Source organism: Callorhinus ursinus, unplaced genomic scaffold (assembly GCF_003265705.2).
Source record: "Callorhinus ursinus isolate GAN/ISIS: 27379988/994484 unplaced genomic scaffold, GSC_fseal_2.0 scaffold18, whole genome shotgun sequence".
NCBI classification, from domain to species: domain Eukaryota; kingdom Metazoa; phylum Chordata; class Mammalia; order Carnivora; family Otariidae; genus Callorhinus; species Callorhinus ursinus.
The window spans coordinates 4,943,900-4,962,335 of NW_027397080.1; the positions used below are offsets into that span (position 1 = coordinate 4,943,900).

The 18,436-nt window shown below is 37.3% G+C and overlaps 1 long non-coding RNA gene across 7 annotated transcripts in view; it reads left to right on the plus strand.

Annotated features, from left to right (window-relative positions):
- LOC112812008 (uncharacterized) overlaps positions 1 to 18,068 on the plus strand; it is a 54,466-nt gene extending 36,398 nt beyond the window's left edge. The window contains exons 2-6 of one of the 7 annotated variants that reach the window (XR_012381269.1): positions 5,063 to 5,143; positions 6,825 to 6,895; positions 6,983 to 7,036; positions 12,937 to 14,134; positions 17,306 to 18,068. This is a non-coding gene — a long non-coding RNA (uncharacterized lncRNA). Of the gene's footprint in view, positions 1 to 5,062; positions 5,144 to 6,821; positions 6,896 to 6,982; positions 7,037 to 12,936; positions 14,135 to 17,305 lie in introns of all 7 variants that reach the window. The other 6 variants (XR_012381268.1, XR_003205190.2, XR_012381265.1 and 3 more) reach the window with 6 other exon arrangements.
- Positions 18,069 to 18,436: the final 368 nt, after the last annotated feature.

Below are 18,436 nucleotides of genomic sequence, written 5' to 3' on the forward strand. Positions count from 1 at the left end.
TTGGTGACCTGGAATGAACCAGGCCAAGATTAGGCCTACGTTGCAGCTCAGTTTCTGCTTACAGAGAAACCATAATTGCCCCAAGTTTGTTACTCTGTAAGATTCATGCAAGACCCTGGATAATGCCAGGGAGTCATAATTTACTTCTTTTAGGCTAAGAAACTGAGACTTTGGGGGATTTATAGAATGGTTTATAGATGCCACTCTGTCGATGAGCCCAAATTACTTTATGTTGATCTTGAGATCTCTAATACCTGGTGTAGCATAGACATTTTTCAAAGGTCTGCTTGGGCAGTATGAACAGATAAAAAGTAGTAAACGGGTTAATAGTCTCTTACTGGTCCCCAAAGCCATATGAGTCTGACCTCAGATTTTAATTTTGTCACCATGAAAAGCTCTTATTAAGTGGTTTCTGTCTGCAGATGGTGACATGCATTCAAATCTTCACTCCAGGAAACCTTGGGGAAATAAGTCACTCTTAGAAGCTTAATGCTCTGGATAGCTACAGGTTTGTTCAATTATACATTAAATCTTTATTTTTAAAAATCATTTTAGTTGGAAATTATTCTAAAATGAATTGTGCCCTTCTTTTTAGTTTGTTGAGCCTAATTTAACCTTTTCTCAATGACTGAGATCCTTGTGTGTGTGTGTGTGTGTGTGTGTGTGTGTGTGTGTGTGTGTGTGTAAAGGATACAAAGTTTCATGGGCTTTTTAGTCTATTCTTAACTCCATTTTTCCCACAAGACCGTTTTTAGTGCATAATTTTTACAAAGTGCAGGGTTTTCAGGAATGAAAATCGTTGTATATAAATGCCTGGAGTTAAGTCTGTGGGTCACAGTCATAAAAGGTTGCACTAGGTAACTCCTTCCTCCTGCTAACAATACTTATATTTGCATAGTACTTGACTGTTTGCCAAGCCTCTATACATATATATGGCCTATGATAAGTAAGCCAGAAAAGGTATTAATTTTTTGTTGTTTTTAAATACAGTAAGCAAGCATAATGGAACCAGAAAGAGCATGGACTTTCAAATTAGACAGTCTTTAATTTTAGCCTTTCCATTTAGTAGCTATGTGACCTTGGATGCCTTAATCTAACTCAGTTAAGTTCAGAATCTCAGCTTTTTTTTTTTTTTTTCCAACTAAATGGAAAATACCAGAATTGTTGGGTTCTTTAAATCAAGTAATGAAGGCAAAAATGCCTGCTAGGGACAACATGGATGAACCTCACAAACAAAATGTTGAGTGGAAGGAAGTAGACATGAAAGAGTACATGTGGTATATTTTGTTTATATAAAGTTCAAAACCAGCAAAACTGTTCTGCAGTGACCCAAGTCAAGACGGTGCTTTCTCTTGGGTGGACACAAAGGAGTACTTCTTTGGATGCTAATAACAATCTCTTGGTTTGGAGACACACTGTGAAAGTTCATTGAGCTTTATACTTAATGATTTGTGTACTTTTCAGTATGTATGTTATACTTTATTAAAAAGTCATTTTTAAAGTGCTTAGCACAGAAACTAGCACATAGTTGATGCCCTTCTCCTGTGCTGGTTCCGTAAGTTAACAATATGAAAGTCTATTTAACAAAATGATCCTAGCCTCTTTTCCTTGTAACCTCTCAGTTTCTTTGTTCTGTTATGGTTGTCTGCCTCCTGATTCCAGTCTTATACCTAGGCATGTTTAATAAATATATATGGTGGTAATCCCAACTGGTGTAGCTGAAGGAGTTTAGATCAGTCAGATAAGGTGAAATTGAATGTCTTACCACTGTGATTTAGGAGTAAATCAGCAATATGAATTCTGATTTGATGTTATTCTCTGATGATTACTTGATTTGATGTTTTTAAGTGGAAATTAAATGGATTTTTTTAATTTTGCCGATACCAGATCAACTTCATTATTGAGTTTTTTTCATGGTGGGACATTGGACTTATTCTCTTACTTCTGGCACTTTTAATACAAGACAATTATAGTGTAGCAGGCTTTGAAATAGTCACTGTCACACCCTGTAACACCTCATGTGTTTTGCTTCAGTTCTCATCACTGAAAGGGAACCATAGGTATTGTTTTTACCTTATTGCTTTGTACTACAAGTATAGAAACAGAACTTAGATACTTGGAAATTTGTGCAAGGTCTTGTTATTAAAAACTTAGAATTGTTGAAAAGTCAATTAAAAAAACTCAGAAAGTTATTTTTTCTAATATAGGCAATGTGTAGGATATAAAATAAATCTATGACAGTCTCTGCCCTCAGGGAGAGTAGATTCCTATAGGAGAAGTTTGTGAGATAGGAAGAAAATGAATTTGTCTACATTTACTTTTGTTCTTTTGGATGTTGTTAGTCTTGGAGAAAAGACTTGGACTTTCAAAGAGAAGTTTTCTGACAGAGATACTAGCAAGGCCCTTCAATGCACAGAGCTGTGGTGATGACTGTGTGAATGCCAAGGGAGCCAAGACTTCATTAGGGGTTAGTAATGTGACAAAAAGCTAGGGAGGCAGAGAAGGACCCCTACCTATCACATACTTACTTACATCCATTCACTAAAATAGATAGTGCTATTCAACCCTCACAAACCCTTTGGAGTAGACACTATTATTTCCACATTAAAGATGCAGAAATTGGGGACGCCTGGGTGGCTCAGTCAGTTAAGCGGCTGCCTTCAGCTCAGGTCATGATCCCAGGGTCCTGGGATCAAGTCCCACATCGGGCTCCCTGCTCAGTGAGGAGCCTGCTTCTCCCTCTGCTTGCCGCTCCTCCTGCTTGTGCTCTCTTTCTCTGACAAATAAATAAAATCTTAAAAAAAAAAAAGATGCAGAAATTGTGGCATTTAGACATTTAGTAAGATAGCTTGGAAACCTGCAGAATGGGAGGTCGTAAAGAAAACTGATGGCTGGTTGCATCTAGGATTACCCAAGAAAGAGAATGCTATGACTCCAGAGCTTAGTTTCTTTTAAATCCCTGTGAAGCTTTTTATATTTCTCTTGTGAGATGGTTGAATGGGACTGTGATGCAGATCCACCTGTTACCTGTTTGTTTTCTTTCTTTTTTTTTTTTGTGGTAAAATATATGTAACATAAAATTTACCATTTTAACCACTTAAAGGCATTAAGTACTTTACAGTGTTGCGTAGCCTTTACTACTATCTCCAGAACTTTTTCATCATCCCAAGCAGAAACTCTGTACCTATTAAATCATAACTCTCCATTTCCTCCTCTGCCCTGCCCCTAGTACTTCTACTTTCCATCTCTGTGAATTTGCTTACTCTAGTTACCACATATGAGTGGAGTCATACAATATTTGTCCTTTTGTGTTTGGCTTATTTCATTTAGAATAATGTTTTCAAGGTGTGTTTCTGTTGTAGCAAGTATCAGAATTGTATTCTTTTTTATGGAATAAAGATTCCATTGTGTGTATAAAGGACATTTATCCATTCATTTACGGATGGGCGTTTGGATTGTTCCTTTCCTTTAGCTATTGTGAATGATGTTGCTATGAACATGAGTGTACAAGTATCTGTTTTAGTCCCTGCTTTCAGTTCTTTTGGATATATACCCAGGAGTAGAATGCTGGATCATATGGTAATTTTACGTTTATCTTTTTGAGATTTTCCACAGCAGCTGCATCACTTTTCATTCCTAGTAGCTATTCGAAAGGAATCTAATTTCTCCACACTCTGGCAACACTTGTTATTTTTGTTTTCTTTTCTTTTTTTTAATGATAGACATTTGACTGAGTGTGAAGTGGTATCTCATTCTGATGTTGATTTGCATTTCTGTTATTGATTAATGATGCTGAGTATCTTTTCGTGTGCTTATTGGCTATCTGTATATATAAACAGAAATGTCTATTCAAGTCCCTTGCCCGTTTTTAATTGGGTTGTTTGAGGGTCTTTTGTTGTTGAATTGTAGGAGTTCTTTATATATTCTAGATATTAATCCCTTATTGGATATATAATTTGCCAGTATATTCTCCTATTCTGTATAGGTTGTCTTTTACACTCAGATAGTGTCCTCTGATGGACAAATGTTTTTCATTTTGATGAAATCTAATCTAATCTTTCATTGTTTTTCTTTCATTGCCTGTGGTTTAGATGTTATATGCGAGCATCATTGTCAAATCCAATGTCATGAAGATTTTCCCCTGTGTTTTCTTGTAAGAGTTTTATAATCTTAGCTCTTGTGTTTAGGTCTTTGGCGCATTTTGAGTTAATTTTTGTATACAGTATAAGGTAAAAGTTCAACTTCATTCTTTTGCATATGGGTATCCAGTTTTCCCAACATCACTTGTTGAAAAGAATATCCTTTTCCCATGTATGGTCTTGGCACCTTACTTGAAAATCATTTGACCGTATATATTAGGGTTTGTTTCTGGGCCCTCAACTCTGTTCCATTGATCTGTGTGTCTGTCCTTATGCCAGTACCACACTGTTCTGATTACTCAAGCTTTGTAGTAAGTTTTGAAATCAGGAAGTGTGACTCTTCCAACTTTATTCTTCATTTTCAAGATTGTCGAAGCTATTTGGGGTCCTTTGAAATTCCACATGAATTTTAGGATGACTTTTTATATTTCTGCAAAAGACATCATTGGGATTTTGAGAGAGATTGCATTGAGTCTGTAAATCACCTTGGTTAGTATTGTCATCTTAACAATGTTAGTCTTCTAATTCATGAATACAGAATGTCTTTTCCATTTATGTTTTTTTTAATTTCTTTCAGCAGTGTTTTGTAGTTTTCAGCATATAATATTTTACTTCATGTGGCTGTTATATTTCTCACAATAAATTAATAAGTTAACATTCTTATTTACCCATCGTTGTTTAACGATCTGTAGAACTGCCCTCAAGAATATATTCTATTTTTAACAGAATCAGTGTTCTGAACCCACAAAGCTGAGGGGGAAGGATCCTGGAAATTGAAAATCTATCTAATTTGCTGCCTTTGGGAAGCCCTGTCTGTATGTCCAGCCTGTTGGTTTCCTTTGATAAAAACCTAATTTCACTGTGTGTCTTCTTTGATCTACAGTAGTTCACATTTCTAATTTTTTTCTGTCTTTTGCTTCCAGATTTCTCCATCTTGCTAAGGAGGAACGCTTTCCTATGGGATATAGCTGATGGTACCATGCAAAAATCGGATCCTCGAAAAGGTCAGAACCTGTATTTACATGTAATAGAAATAGAGAGTTTTCCTCTATTAGGTTGTATATGAATGTATGTGTCACAAAAAGCGATTAGAGCGAATAAAAGAATCTCACCCTTTCCTGCCAACTTAATCCTGCAATTTTAAGAAATCCTGCGTGTCGTTTATACAGCTCTTTATAGTTTGCAAAGTACTCTTCACATAATTGTCTTACATAGTCTTTACAGTAATCTTGTGAAGTAGGTACAGTTGCTATTACTGTTTTATGGAAACAATGAGGGGTTAAGAGACTTATTCAAAATCATGTTACTATGTGCTGTACGGTTTAGTTCTAGATTCTTTGCCTTTAAATCTTTTTCTTCTCACTGCATCACAAGTTGATGATCAGTATCAGAATTTAGAAGGCATGTAAGTATTAAATATGGCAGCTGTATGAACATTGGAAATAATGTATGTAAAAGTCTGTGAAAAAACTTAAAATCCCTTTATGGATGTAAAATATCATTAATAAGTCAGATCTTGATATTGAGTGTCAAACACTCTTTGAGATGACACCAGAAGCCTCAGTATGTAATATACCTTTGTCTTAGTATGGCACATGAGGCTCTTCGTTTGCTGCCTACCTGCTTTTCTATTCTCATCTCCCTTTATCTCTGTAGCTTACCCTACCCTTTTCTATCTATAATAAACTGTTGGCTGTTGTCCAAACACACTGTCCATTTTCATGCCTTAGTACCTTTGTACTATATTCCCTTTGCCTAAAATGCCTATTCATCTTTCTTCTAACAATCCTAGCTCAACTTCATCTCTGTGAAGCTTTCCTCACTTCCCCAAGCAAAGTTAATCATTCCTTTCTGTTTTCCCAGAGCACTTTGTATAGCAAATCTCTATGAGAGCAAAAATCACATTATGTTATGTTTGTGTATTTGAATTGCTATCTATCCTACTAATCTGTGAGTTCTTTGTGAGCATAGGCTAGGACTTTGTCTTTGTGTCCTTAATGGCCCTCATTACTCCTAGGCTTAGATACATTTTGTTTAAAGAATTAAAGACTAGCTCTCCTTAAAGGTTATGTACACCAATCTTAGTGGAAGACTGACCATATACAAATACTTAGAAGCTTGTAAATAAATATGGTACATGCTTGAAGTAGAACAGAGGGATGATCAGAGCCAAGCAGAATTATTTAGGGAAGAATTCCTCTAGATCAGGGTTTAACAAACTGTGGCTCATAAGTCAAATCCTTTTGGCTGCCTGTTGTATAAATAAAGGTTTTTTTGGAACACAGCCATGTTTGTTGTTAATGTGTTACCTATGGCTGCTTTCATGCTACAGTGGTGGAGTTGAGAAACTACATGTCCCATAAAACTGAAATTATTTACTCTCTGGCTCTTTACAGAAGTTTTCCAAACCCTGCTTGAGGAGATGGGTTTTGAATAGAGGTATGAAAGAAAACGAAGGTGAATTGGTGAAGCCTGAGTGTGTATCATAATGTAATGAAAACAGGCTGAAGTAGTAGGTATGCTAAGTGAGAAAGTTGCACTTTAATTGGGTTTGTCAGAGAGAGCTATGTTGAAGTGTCAAGAATGCTTTGGATTGATAAAGAGGAAACATAGAAATTCAATAGAAAGAAATTACCAAGTAAACGCTTTGGGTCTGTAGTAAAACAGTTTCCTAATTAATAGCAGGGCATGAGGATGATAATGACAGACGAAGGAAGCAACAGTGCACATAAACAGTGATTGTCTACAATGGCCAGGTACTGGTCTAAGTGCTTTCTATGTATCCTGTTTAATTCTCCTAGCACCTAAATGAGCTAATTGCTGTTATTGTCTTTATTTTGCAGATGAGAAAACCAAGGCACGGGGGGTTACGTTACTTGGCCAAGGTTATACAACTAGTAAGTGATAGAACCAGATCTGAACCCTTGGCAGTATTGCTGCAGGATCTTCATAATAAAGGAGGGAAATCTAGGGAAATTTGGTAAAAATACCCTTGAGCTTGGACTCAGTTAATTAGGCTCAATAGTTAGGAAGTGTGCTAACCCATTATGGTAAAGAGAAAACAAACAGACCATAGAGGTGTAATGTTGGAAGGCAGAGTGTCCAATCAGAATACTATACTATGGATTAGGTGAATGCGAGGGAACAGGAAGCAGATACATTATACAGTGAGACGTGTTATATAGTTAGTCATTGAGTTTCACTTTGATAAGCCCAGAAAGCAGTTCACTTTCCCTACACACATGAAAGCTGCCCCAAAATGCCTAAAGAGTGGACATACTCTATTGAGATAGAGATGAGCAGTGATTTTCAAGGGGGTAGATGACGTTCAACACCCCCCGCCACCATATATTAGAGTTAGTGGAGGTGTCACATCACACACATGCCATTCTCTCCCTTTCTGTTTTGTTTCCCTAAGGGGCCTTGTTCCTGTCTAACTCCCTCCCACTGCTGGGAAACATTTACTCCCTTGGACCACTTTCTTTTTAATGTATGTATGTGTTAAAATTATGTATATGCACTGTGAAAAATTTAGCAACAGAAGTATACCGAATGAAAAGGGAAAGTTTCCCTCCCATTAGTATCTTGCTGCCTTGAGAGACCTCTTTTAAAAGTTCAATTGTAGATGAAACTACTGTTACTAATGGAAGTATGCTGGGATTCCCTTGTGGTTATTGAGATAGAAAAAATACTGAGAGTCATTTTCCTAAGGCCAAGTTCCACAGCCACGAATGGAAGGAACTTCCTGGGATGATGCAGGATCTTCATCAGTGGAGGTATAAGAAGAGACTCGGTAGGGGTGCTAGAAAGAAGATTCAGACACTGGCTGGGGTTGGTGGAATTGGAGGCAGGGAAGGAGGAGACATTGAACTAAATGGCTTTTACTGTTCCTTCCAAACCTGTAGTTCTGTGTTATACCATCTGACCGATTACCAAGCACAAAGGAAAAGACACCAATGTGACTGGCATGGATAACTTGAGTGGACAACAAAATAATATAAGAGAAAATCCAATGTATAAAATCCAGATTTATACAACAAGTTATTTTGCAGTAAAACATTTAGCTTATTTTAATAAAGGTTTCTTTAAAAGTTAAACTAACCATCTTGGTGTGCTCAAAATAGACTTCAATTTTTATTAAAAATTCCATTTACACTAAATTTTGTGTAAAATAAAAGCACACATTGTTCATTATTTCAAAGAAAGAAGATATTTCAGGTTATCTGCCTGGTTTTAAGTTGTAACAGATACAGAGGAAGTAATTGGGCTGGTGCCTTGATGCCACTGCCTATAGACTCACAATATGATAGAACTTAAAAGGGATCTTACAGATCATGAATGAAGTTCAGCCCCTTTATTTTACAAATGAGGAAAGTAAAACCAAAGATGGTGTGTTCCTGGCTCATTCTCACAGTAGCCTAACTGGAACTTGACTCTCAAAGATTAGAGAGAAGGTCTGTAAAGTGCCTGCCATGGTGTCAGTACACAGTAGATGCAGAAGCAAAAGGGAAAGAAGAAGAAGATGATGATGCTATTATTTCTTCTGCCCCCACATCACACTTCTGTGAGCCTTCAGAGGAGAAGTTGGTACTGTAGAAATATATAATGTCCATGCTGCAAACCTAAAGTTGTACAGTGTTGAAATGATGAAATCAGGAGATCCATACCCCATAAAATTATAGGATCTCAGATTTGGAAAGGCCTTTGAAGGATACCTAGTGCAGCCTCCCTCTTCCTTTTCATGATTTAATACTTCCATCAAGAAGTTATCGTACTTCTGCTTCCATACCCTCCATGATGGCACATTCATACCTTTCCTCCCCAGATACCTCTGACTGCCAGAAAGTTCTTCCTAGTAATGAGCTGAAGCCTGTCTACCTATAGCTTCCACCCACTAGTTCTAGTTCTGTCCCTTGGGGTACTATTGAACAAAGTAGAGCAAATCTCATCTCTCCTCTACAGAACACACCAGGTATTTGCAAACAGCTCTCCTGTTTCCCCTGAGTCTTCTCCTGGTTAAACCTCCACAGTTTCTTACACCTTTACTCTCTTTGTTGCTTTCTTTTGAATAGGATTGTGTGCCTAGATCTCATTCAGAGTATAGGGTCTAGATTTGAACATAAAACTCCACCTCCAAAGTGTTCTGACTGGCAGAATAGATCATCCAATACTGTTATCTCCTTTTTTCTGGATACTGATGGGAATGATGGTGGTGGTGGTTGTGCATTACTTAGTTCATGACATCAGATCCATCTGTGTCTGCCAAGAAGTATGATGTGGTACCACTGGTCCACAAAACTTCTTCCCTGTTCAGGAAACATGAGCCAGAAAATTTGTAGAAAGCATTAGCCTCTCTTATGCTCTGGATCACACTTCTGTAAGCCTCTGGGAAGGGTACGCATTATACATAGTTGAAGTCTGCTAGGACTGCCTGCAAGACAAAGGGAGTTATGGCCTCTCTGCATTTTCATTAGCCATTCATTGCTAACTGCTTTGCTTGTTAAAGGAAATACTGATGTTCTCTGGGGTTCTTCTCTCTGTGTGCACATGCAGAGATGTATAATTGCTACAGAGGGAGTGGGGGCAGGGATGATTGCCAAGGAGAGATCTGTTCCATCTTTGTTCACATCTGCTGCATGCACAAGACAGGATTTATTGCTCTCCACGAGAAAGGGATTGCCTAGCTTGCTTCCCCTTCCCCGTCTTCTGGCAGATCATCCCAGAGGAATATTACCATCTCATCACACTTCTCTCTGAAAAAGTAAATGAAGGAGAGCTGGAGGCAGAGAATCAGCTAAAAGGCACTAATCAGCTAAAAGGCTAATCAGTGGTACATCCCAGACTAGTCACTTGTCTGTCTCCTGCCTCCTCTGTAGCTTGTCCTCCATGGCCGCAGTGGGGTAGGTGTTCTGCTCCCAGCTTTTCCTTTTTGAGCTCTATGCTTATCGGCATAGGATTATGGTTTATTAAAATCACAACTGTTCTCTAACATTTAAAGAGTTCTGTCTTAATGGGTGTTCGGAAGTACATTTGATGTGTCTTTTTTCTGTTTTCTGAGAAAAACATCCCTTCTCCTCTGTCACTTCTTCCCTTCCGCTCTACCCTCTCTCCCTCTCTCACTGACATGTGCATGGAAGCCTGCTCGCTTCTTTTGTGTTTTCCAAGCTCTATGAATATTTAAAACTTGGTACCTTTGGACATCCTCCATTTAATCTAGTTTTGCCTCATTAAATCCCAGACTATGCTTAATATTAATTCAGTGTCCAGATCAAGCTAATAAGCATCAGTGCTTCAGTTTTTACTGTAGTAAAGTGGGTAGAATATCTAAGTTGGGCTACTTTATGTTAGAAGCATTTATGAGGTTTCTTTCTTAGTGTTTTTGTTTTTTGTTGTGGTTTTTTTTTGGAGAGAAGCAGTGTAGTTAAGAGCATAGTTTCAGATACTGGCTATTCTAGTGACTATAACCTTTTAGAAAGTTATTCAACCTCTCTGGGTATTATTTCCTCATTAGGTAAAAAGGGGTAATGATAGCATACTAAGTGGTATCACACTGGTGAAGATTTAACAAGATGGTTTTATTGAAATAATTAGCACAATATCTGGTACGTAGTAAACAATAATAGCTATATAATGTTAATAATTATTAAGATATAAATGATAATTTATAACTAAATTGTTTTCTTAATATATGAAGAATTTCTTCTACTTTTCCTTGCTTCAGGGGATGATGGCCTATTATGATTGTTTTGCCACGTGTTGAAAGGATGCTTCTATAGCCTTGTAAATTTTTCTGCTACATGTGATTTTTCTCTCAAGGGTTTCCAGAAATACCAGAATCTTTACATCCTCTAGATCTTGCACTATCCAATACAGTCACCGCCAGCCACATGTGTGTATTTAAATTTAATAAAAATTGAATACAAACAAAAATGGAACTCTTAGTCACACATTTGAAGTGCTAAAGAGCCACATGTGGCTAATGACTGCGCATTAGATAATACAGAACATCTCTGACATCAAAGAAAGTTCTACAGGACAGCACTGGTCTGTGCTCTTGTGCTCTTTTCTCAGAAATCAAAGAGGCTGTATTTTCTAGGATGTTCCACAGATTTTTCTCTTAATGTTTCAGGGCTCCAGACATGCATTTTGAGGTTTCAGGTTACTCTTCTTATTCCAGCTTCTTAGTGTCATTACAGTCTTTTGGAATAAATATAGGCACTTCTACTTCCCCCAAGAAGATTGCATTATGAGAATTTTCTAAAGGTCCAGTCTGCAGTAAGAGGAAGCCAGAGGGAGAAGAGGCAAAGTAGAAGTAATTCTAGCAGATATTTCTTAGAGTCATTACTCAAAAACTGAGCATTTGAATCCTTAGGGGCCAACTAGTAATAGGAGGCTCTAATGTCCTCTGTCCTCTTTATAAATACATTGTATGATTTCAGGATCTTACTTTTCCCTCTGAGAAAGGTAGCAAAAAGCAAATTTTTCCTTAATAATCCCTATTAACTATATTACGTGCTTTTAAAGGCATTTTTTTCATTTGTTCTTCCCAACAACCTAGTAATGCAAGTAGCATTGGGATTATCATCCCTATTTTACTGATAAGAAAACTGAGGCTCGGTGCAGTTAAGTTAGTTGCCTAAACTCTTTAAGGGAAAATACAGTTGACACTCAAAACAGGATAGAATATAGAATTTTAACTTCCAACATGGTATTTGTTTTGTTTTTATTTTGTTTTGCTTTATTTTACTACCAGTCAGACTATGGTAAAAGAAAGAGTGAAGATTCTTTAGGGCAACTTGGAAACTGGAGAGTGTTGCATGAGGCAGGTGCTCTAAAAGAATTACAGCCTCATTTGTCCTATGAACATGTGTGTTAGTCTGCTCAGACTTTCTTTTTTTTTTAAAGATTTTTTTTTTATTTATTTGACAGAGAGAGACAGTAATAGAGGGAACACAAACAGGGGGAGTGGGAGAGGGAGAAGCAGGCTCCCCGCTGAGCAGGAGCCCGATGTGGGGCTCGATCCCAGGACCCCGGGATCATGACCTGAGCCGAAGGCAGACGCTTAATGACTGAGCCACCCAGGCACCCCAGTCTGCTCAGACTTTCATAAAAAAATATGACTGGCTGGGTGGCTTAACCAACAGAAATTAATTTTCTCATGTTTCTAGTCTGGATGTCCAAGGTCAAGATGCTAGCAGGGTTTGTTTCTGGTCAGGCCTCTTCTCAGCTTATAGACAAGCACTTCTTTGGCCATGTCCTCACCTGGCCTTTTTCTCTGTATGTGTTTGTGGAGAGAGAGGGAGGGGGAGAGATCTCTGATGTCTCTTTCCCATCTTATGAGGACAAATTAGGGCCCCACCCTTATGACCTCATTTAACCTTAGTTACCTCCTTGAATGTCCTATCTCCAAATACAGTCTCATTGGGAGTTAGGATTTTAACATAGGAATTGTGGGAGAGCACATTCAGTCCTTAACACCGTGTTAATGGATTTTTAGTATCTTTTGAGTTTTTGGTTTAACCTGGTTAGTTGGAAATTATATATATATGCAGTATTTGCCTGGGACCAAATGTAGCAAATACCTGTATTCTTGATTTCTGTGAATACTGGGGCTTAGTTAAATTAAACCTGTGGTACTTGTTATAAGGTACTACCCAACCCTGGGATATTCTAATAAGCAAAAAAGATTTATCTAAATGTCCTACTTTTAAAATAATGTAGCCAGATTGTAAATACTTAAGTCTCAGTACTTTAAGGGGTAATATGTGTCCTCCTTCCTCCCACCCCCATTTTACAGATGGAGAAATTAACATACAGAGAAACTGACTTGTCAGAGGTCAGAGTAAGGTATTGGTGGACCCAGGGATAAATCCCAAACGTCTTAATTCCTTGACCAGTTTTAAGTCCATTGACTATGCAGCCTAGTGGTAAGTATCTTTTTACCCTTTTCTGAAGGTAAGAGGGATTAAGAGATTTAGCAAGGACTGACTCTAAGGAATTCCTCATTACTAATTATATCATTCATTATCCATTTCTTTTAGCCATGATGTCTTTTTTGTCATTTTTGTCATCAGTTTTTCAGGCCGTGGAAGGAATTGGAAGTTTTACTTTTTAAATTCCTAAAGATATTTCTGTAACAGTTCAGCCACACTTGAGATTATTGTTAAGAAAGAAAAATTATTATTATTTTAATGAATTTAATGAATTATTTAAGGAATTTGTTCTCTACATTAGGCACCCTGTTAGACATTTCGTCTAGCATTTAAATATTATTTAAATGTCACTAAAACTTATAGCCATTTCAGGAAGGTATGTATTCTTGCCATTTTTATAGTGTTAGTTTTAATATTGTGAGTTGAACTTAATAAAACATCTCTTAAGTTTCAGAGTTTAGATTCTAAAGAAAATTTTAGCTTTGTAGAAACTAAGAACCTTATCAAGAATCTTTAAATATAAAATCTCTATTTTAAGCATAGGTTTTGTGGTTTATTATGTCTTATCTCTTTTTTTTATCCTTTGCTTGGGATTTTCTGAGGTGGGATGATTTGTCTTATCTGAGATTAAGTTAAGCTTGCTCTTCACTTGACACTAAAATCATGAGAGTTTCTCTTAAAGCCTTTTCTTCTATCTCTACATCTAAATAGTTAGGATTCCTTTAACTACTAGGGAGGTTGAACAACTAAGCCATGTGAAAAGCAAGAGTGTAATGAGCCTTCAGAGCCAAGGTCCCATAGGCCAATTAGTATATTCTCTCCTCTGTCCCTCACCTCTACTTCTCGGCCCATTGGCTTCTTTTTGCTCATTGTAGATCTACTTCCTCTATTATAGTGAAAAATACAGCCACTGACGTTAGCCACATTTTACTTCTCTGAGAATACCCCCTAACATGCCTCCTGCACACTGAACTACAGTTGCCCAGCATGGCACTGTCCAACAGAAACAGAATGCAAGTCGCATATGAGATTTTAAAGTTTCTAGGAGCCACATTAAAAAAGGTAAAGAAGAAACAGAGGAATTAATTTTAATAATTATTTTATTTAACTTAGTGTATCTAAAATACTATTTTGACACATAACCAATATAAAAATACATAATGAGCTATTCTGCATTCCTTTTTTCCCTCCTCAGTCTTCAGAATCTGGTGTATGTTTTACAGTTATAGCACATCTCAATTTGGACACCAAGTTTTGTCAGAAATACTTGATCTGCATTTAGATTTCAACAATTTTCAATTGAAAAAGTAGATTCTCATACCCAGTTTTATTCCAAACAAGATAGGGGGATGAGGTAACTGGGTGATGGGCATTAAGAAGGGCACACAATGTAATGAGCACTGGGTGTTAACTGATGAATCACTAAATTCTACCTATGAAACTAATAAAAGGTTTTCCCCATAACCGTATTGAATGTCAGTTATGAATTTAAATTAATAAAAAATTAAAACAAAATTAAATATTTACTTCCTTAGTCATACTAGCCACATTTCAGGTGCTGCATATGGTTAGTGGCTACCATACTGGACAGAGCAAGTCTAACATAATGCTTCATAGCACCATTTCTTTCTTTACATTATTCCCTCTCTGTGATATACTTTTCTTATTACTCCATCCCCAAGACTCAGTTCCTTTTCCATGGTCTTAATTTCTCCTCCTACCCTCTCCCCAGATAGAACTGGCTCCTCCCCTCTCCTCTACCTTCTGATCCCATGTGTACTTTTAATGTAGTACCTATAATACTTTATCACACTTACCTAGGTATCTTTCTCCCTCTTCTATACTGAAGGGAGAGTACCTTGTTATTTTTTGAATCCCCCATTACCTGGCACAGGGCTGGAACCTATGTGTAGTTAAAGAATTTTTGTTTAAAGAGTGAATGAATATAATTTCAGTCTGGAAATAGGAAAGGCTTTAGAGGGTTATTTTGAAAATAGCAAATTGGAGGGGCACCTGGGTGGCTCAGTCAGTTAAGCATCTACCTTTGGCTCAGGTCATGATCCCGGGGTCCTGGGATCAAGCCCTGCATTGTCGGGCTCCCTGGGGAGCCTGCTTCTCCCTCTCCCCTGCTTGTGCTCTCTCTCTCTGTCTCTCTAATAAATAAATAAAATCTTAAAAAAAGAAAATAGAAAATTAGAAATAGAATTTAAATGTCAAATTGAACAAGATTTAATAGGAAGCAGTCCACTGTCTTTTAAGCCTGTGACGTTGCATTCATTCATTCATTTCATGGACTTAGACACATGAGATATAAAGGAGAATAAGACATAATTTAAACTGCTAAATAGTTCATAGTTGGGATGTGTGCATGTGCTCAAACACACACAAACACACAAGATATGGATGCATTGCTGTCTCATAATATTGTTTGTTGCTTGGGAAATAAAACTCCAAGGTTGAAGAGGATCTTAGAAGTTTATGTAATTGATCCCTTTCCAACGCATAAATTCCTTCTCAGCTTTGAAAAGCTTCAGCATCTTTGTCGATAAGTGGTCATCCAGCCTTTCTGGTTGTACTCTTTAGGGAATGACTAACCCATCCTCTGCAGGATAGCTCTCCCTGCCATGAAGTCTCATTCTGACATCTGCTTCCCTGCAGTGAGCGCTATTTCAAGTGCCTCCAGTCAAAAGATCACATTTTGTGGAACCTTTGGTTTAGAATGTCAGTGTCATGAGAAGCAGGAGTTTTTATCTGTTTAGTGATCTATCTTCAGTGCCTGACAAATAGCAGATAATAAATGTTTGTTGAATTAATAAGTCTGTAGAAACAGGATTCAGACATTAATTCAATTCAGTTTTTTATTTGTGAACTATTATTGCATATCTTTCATTACTGTTGCCTGACCAAGCCTTCCCCTCCATGGCACTGTTAAACTTTCTGGGCCCCAGATTCTTACTCTTCACCTGCAAATAGATATTGGTAATACCTGAGATGATCTATATGAAAATGCCTGGTGCTGGGTCTGGTATATGGTAATGATAGGTGTTAGTTGAATCTGAAATGGAATCGGTACGGCAACCTCTGAGCCTCCTGACATCCCAGAAATGCAAGTCCATTTTTTTATTAATTGAATTTTTTAAATTGTGGTAAAAGGGGCACCTGGGTGGCTCAGTAGGTTAAGTGTCTGCCTTTGGCTCAGGTCATGACCCCGGGGTCCCGGGATCGAGCCCTGCTTCACTTCGGGGCTCCTGTTCAGCTGGGAGTCTACTTCTCCCTCTCCCTCTGCCCCTCCCACTCATGCTCCCTCTCTTGCTCTCTTTCTCTCTCAAATAAATAAATAAAGTCTTTTAAAAAATTGTGGTAAAAGACATAAACTTGAAATTTACCATTTTAACCATTTTTAAGTGTACAGTTCAGTAGCATTGAGTACATTCACATAGTTGTGCAACCATTTCCACCATCCATCTGCAGAACTTTTTTCATCTTGCAAAACTGAAACTGAAACTCTGTACTCATTAAATGATAGTAAGCACATTTTTAATATTAACCTAAGTATTGAAATAGTAAATCTGTGTGGAACAAAATTCCAAAATCAATATATAAATGACTTCTCTGTCTGCAGTTTTAGATGAACTGTTTTTAATTATTCCTTACTTAACATGAATAATTGATATCTAATTATAGTGGATTCTGTATCTAAGTATCCATTTACATGTCAAAATTGTTTTGATGAAAGTTTGCATTTAAACATTGACTTCTTAATATGTGTGATTTTCTCACATTGCATAACTGTTTCTGAGTTTGGTAAAAAGACAAACTTTTTTTTTCCTGTTTTTTTTTTTCTTTTTCTTTTTTTGAGTGCTTGCTGTGTGCCAAGCTCCACGAATACTGACTAGATTAGTAGCATTGAGCTCTGACACTGTGGAGCAGGTATAGAAGTGGGAGGTAGAGATCATGCTCCGCTTAGGGATGTTGCCAGAAAGCTATTATGAAGTAATATTTATCCTGGACCATGGTGAATAAATAGGAATCTCCCAAGTAGAGAAGTGGGGGGAAAGTCCAGATGCAGAAAACAGTGTGGCGTGTTTATTAGGGATACAGTTAGGTTTTGATCTTTGAAGACTTTTAAAGGAACAATGACAAGTTTAATCTGTATTTTAGAAAATGAGTGCTCAAGTATGGATTGGAGAGGGATGAGGTCCCACACGGTACTGAAGTAATTGTTTCTGTCAGGCAGGTGAGAGAGAATGAAATCTTAAACTCGCAATGGGAGCAGAGGAGACGGTCCTTTCAGAGGGAGAACTGACAGATTTTGATAACTGGTTGGCTCTGGAGGACAAGAGAGGACAATTAAGGAGGACTCCAGGTTTCTGATTTGTCGCTTTTAACTGGGAGAGGAAAGACCGGAGAAGAAATATACTGCCTGAGGAGAGAGAATAAAATAAAACTGGTTATTTAAAAATAGTAGCTACACATCATAATGTATTTCGAAACATGGCCATTAATCTTAGAATGCTTGAAAAATAACTGCTCCTTTTTATGTGTGTGTGTGGAATTCTATCAGAGGCTGCATTCTGTTCATTTAAGAATTGATTCAAGAATGATTGATTCCCTAATCTACTGAGTAATTTATGGTGATGCTTAAGAATTAAGCAGTTTGTAATGCATGTAGTTGTCTCCTTTTCTTCTTTGGGGACTGCTTCCCAGGTTCCACTTGTTTGTGCCAGGAGTTTCAAATATTTCTTCTCAGAAGTTCATTTTTCATTGTCTTGTGGGGCCTTATTTGATGCCTTTCTGCCCAGTTAAGTTTGTTAATTATTTTGTTCATTTTGCTTCATCATTGAGTCTGGCTTTTGTTTTTTCTCTTTACTAGAATTTTTTTTCCTAAATTGTATTGGTTGCTTTTGAATTGTTTTATTAATTTTATTTGTGATCTTATAGCCTGCTTTCTATTTATTGTGGCTTCCTGAATCTGTTTTGTGTATACTGGTAGTTCATCTTTTTTTTTTCTTTATAATTTTATTTTGTTAGTCACCATATAGTACATCATTGGTTTTTGATGTAGTGTTCCATGATTCATTGTTTGCTTATAACACCCAGTACTCCATGCAGTACATGCCCTCCTTAATATCCATCACCAGGCTAACACATCCCTCCAACACCCTCTCCTCTAAAACCCTCAGTTTGTTTCTCAGAGTCCATAGTCTATCATGGTTCATCTCCCCCTCTGATTTCCCCCCTTCATTTTTCCCTTCCTACTATCTTTTTTTTTATTTTTTTATTGTTATGTTAATCACCATATATTACATCATTAGTTTTTGGTGCAGTGTTCCATGATTCATTGTTTGTTCATAACACCCAGTG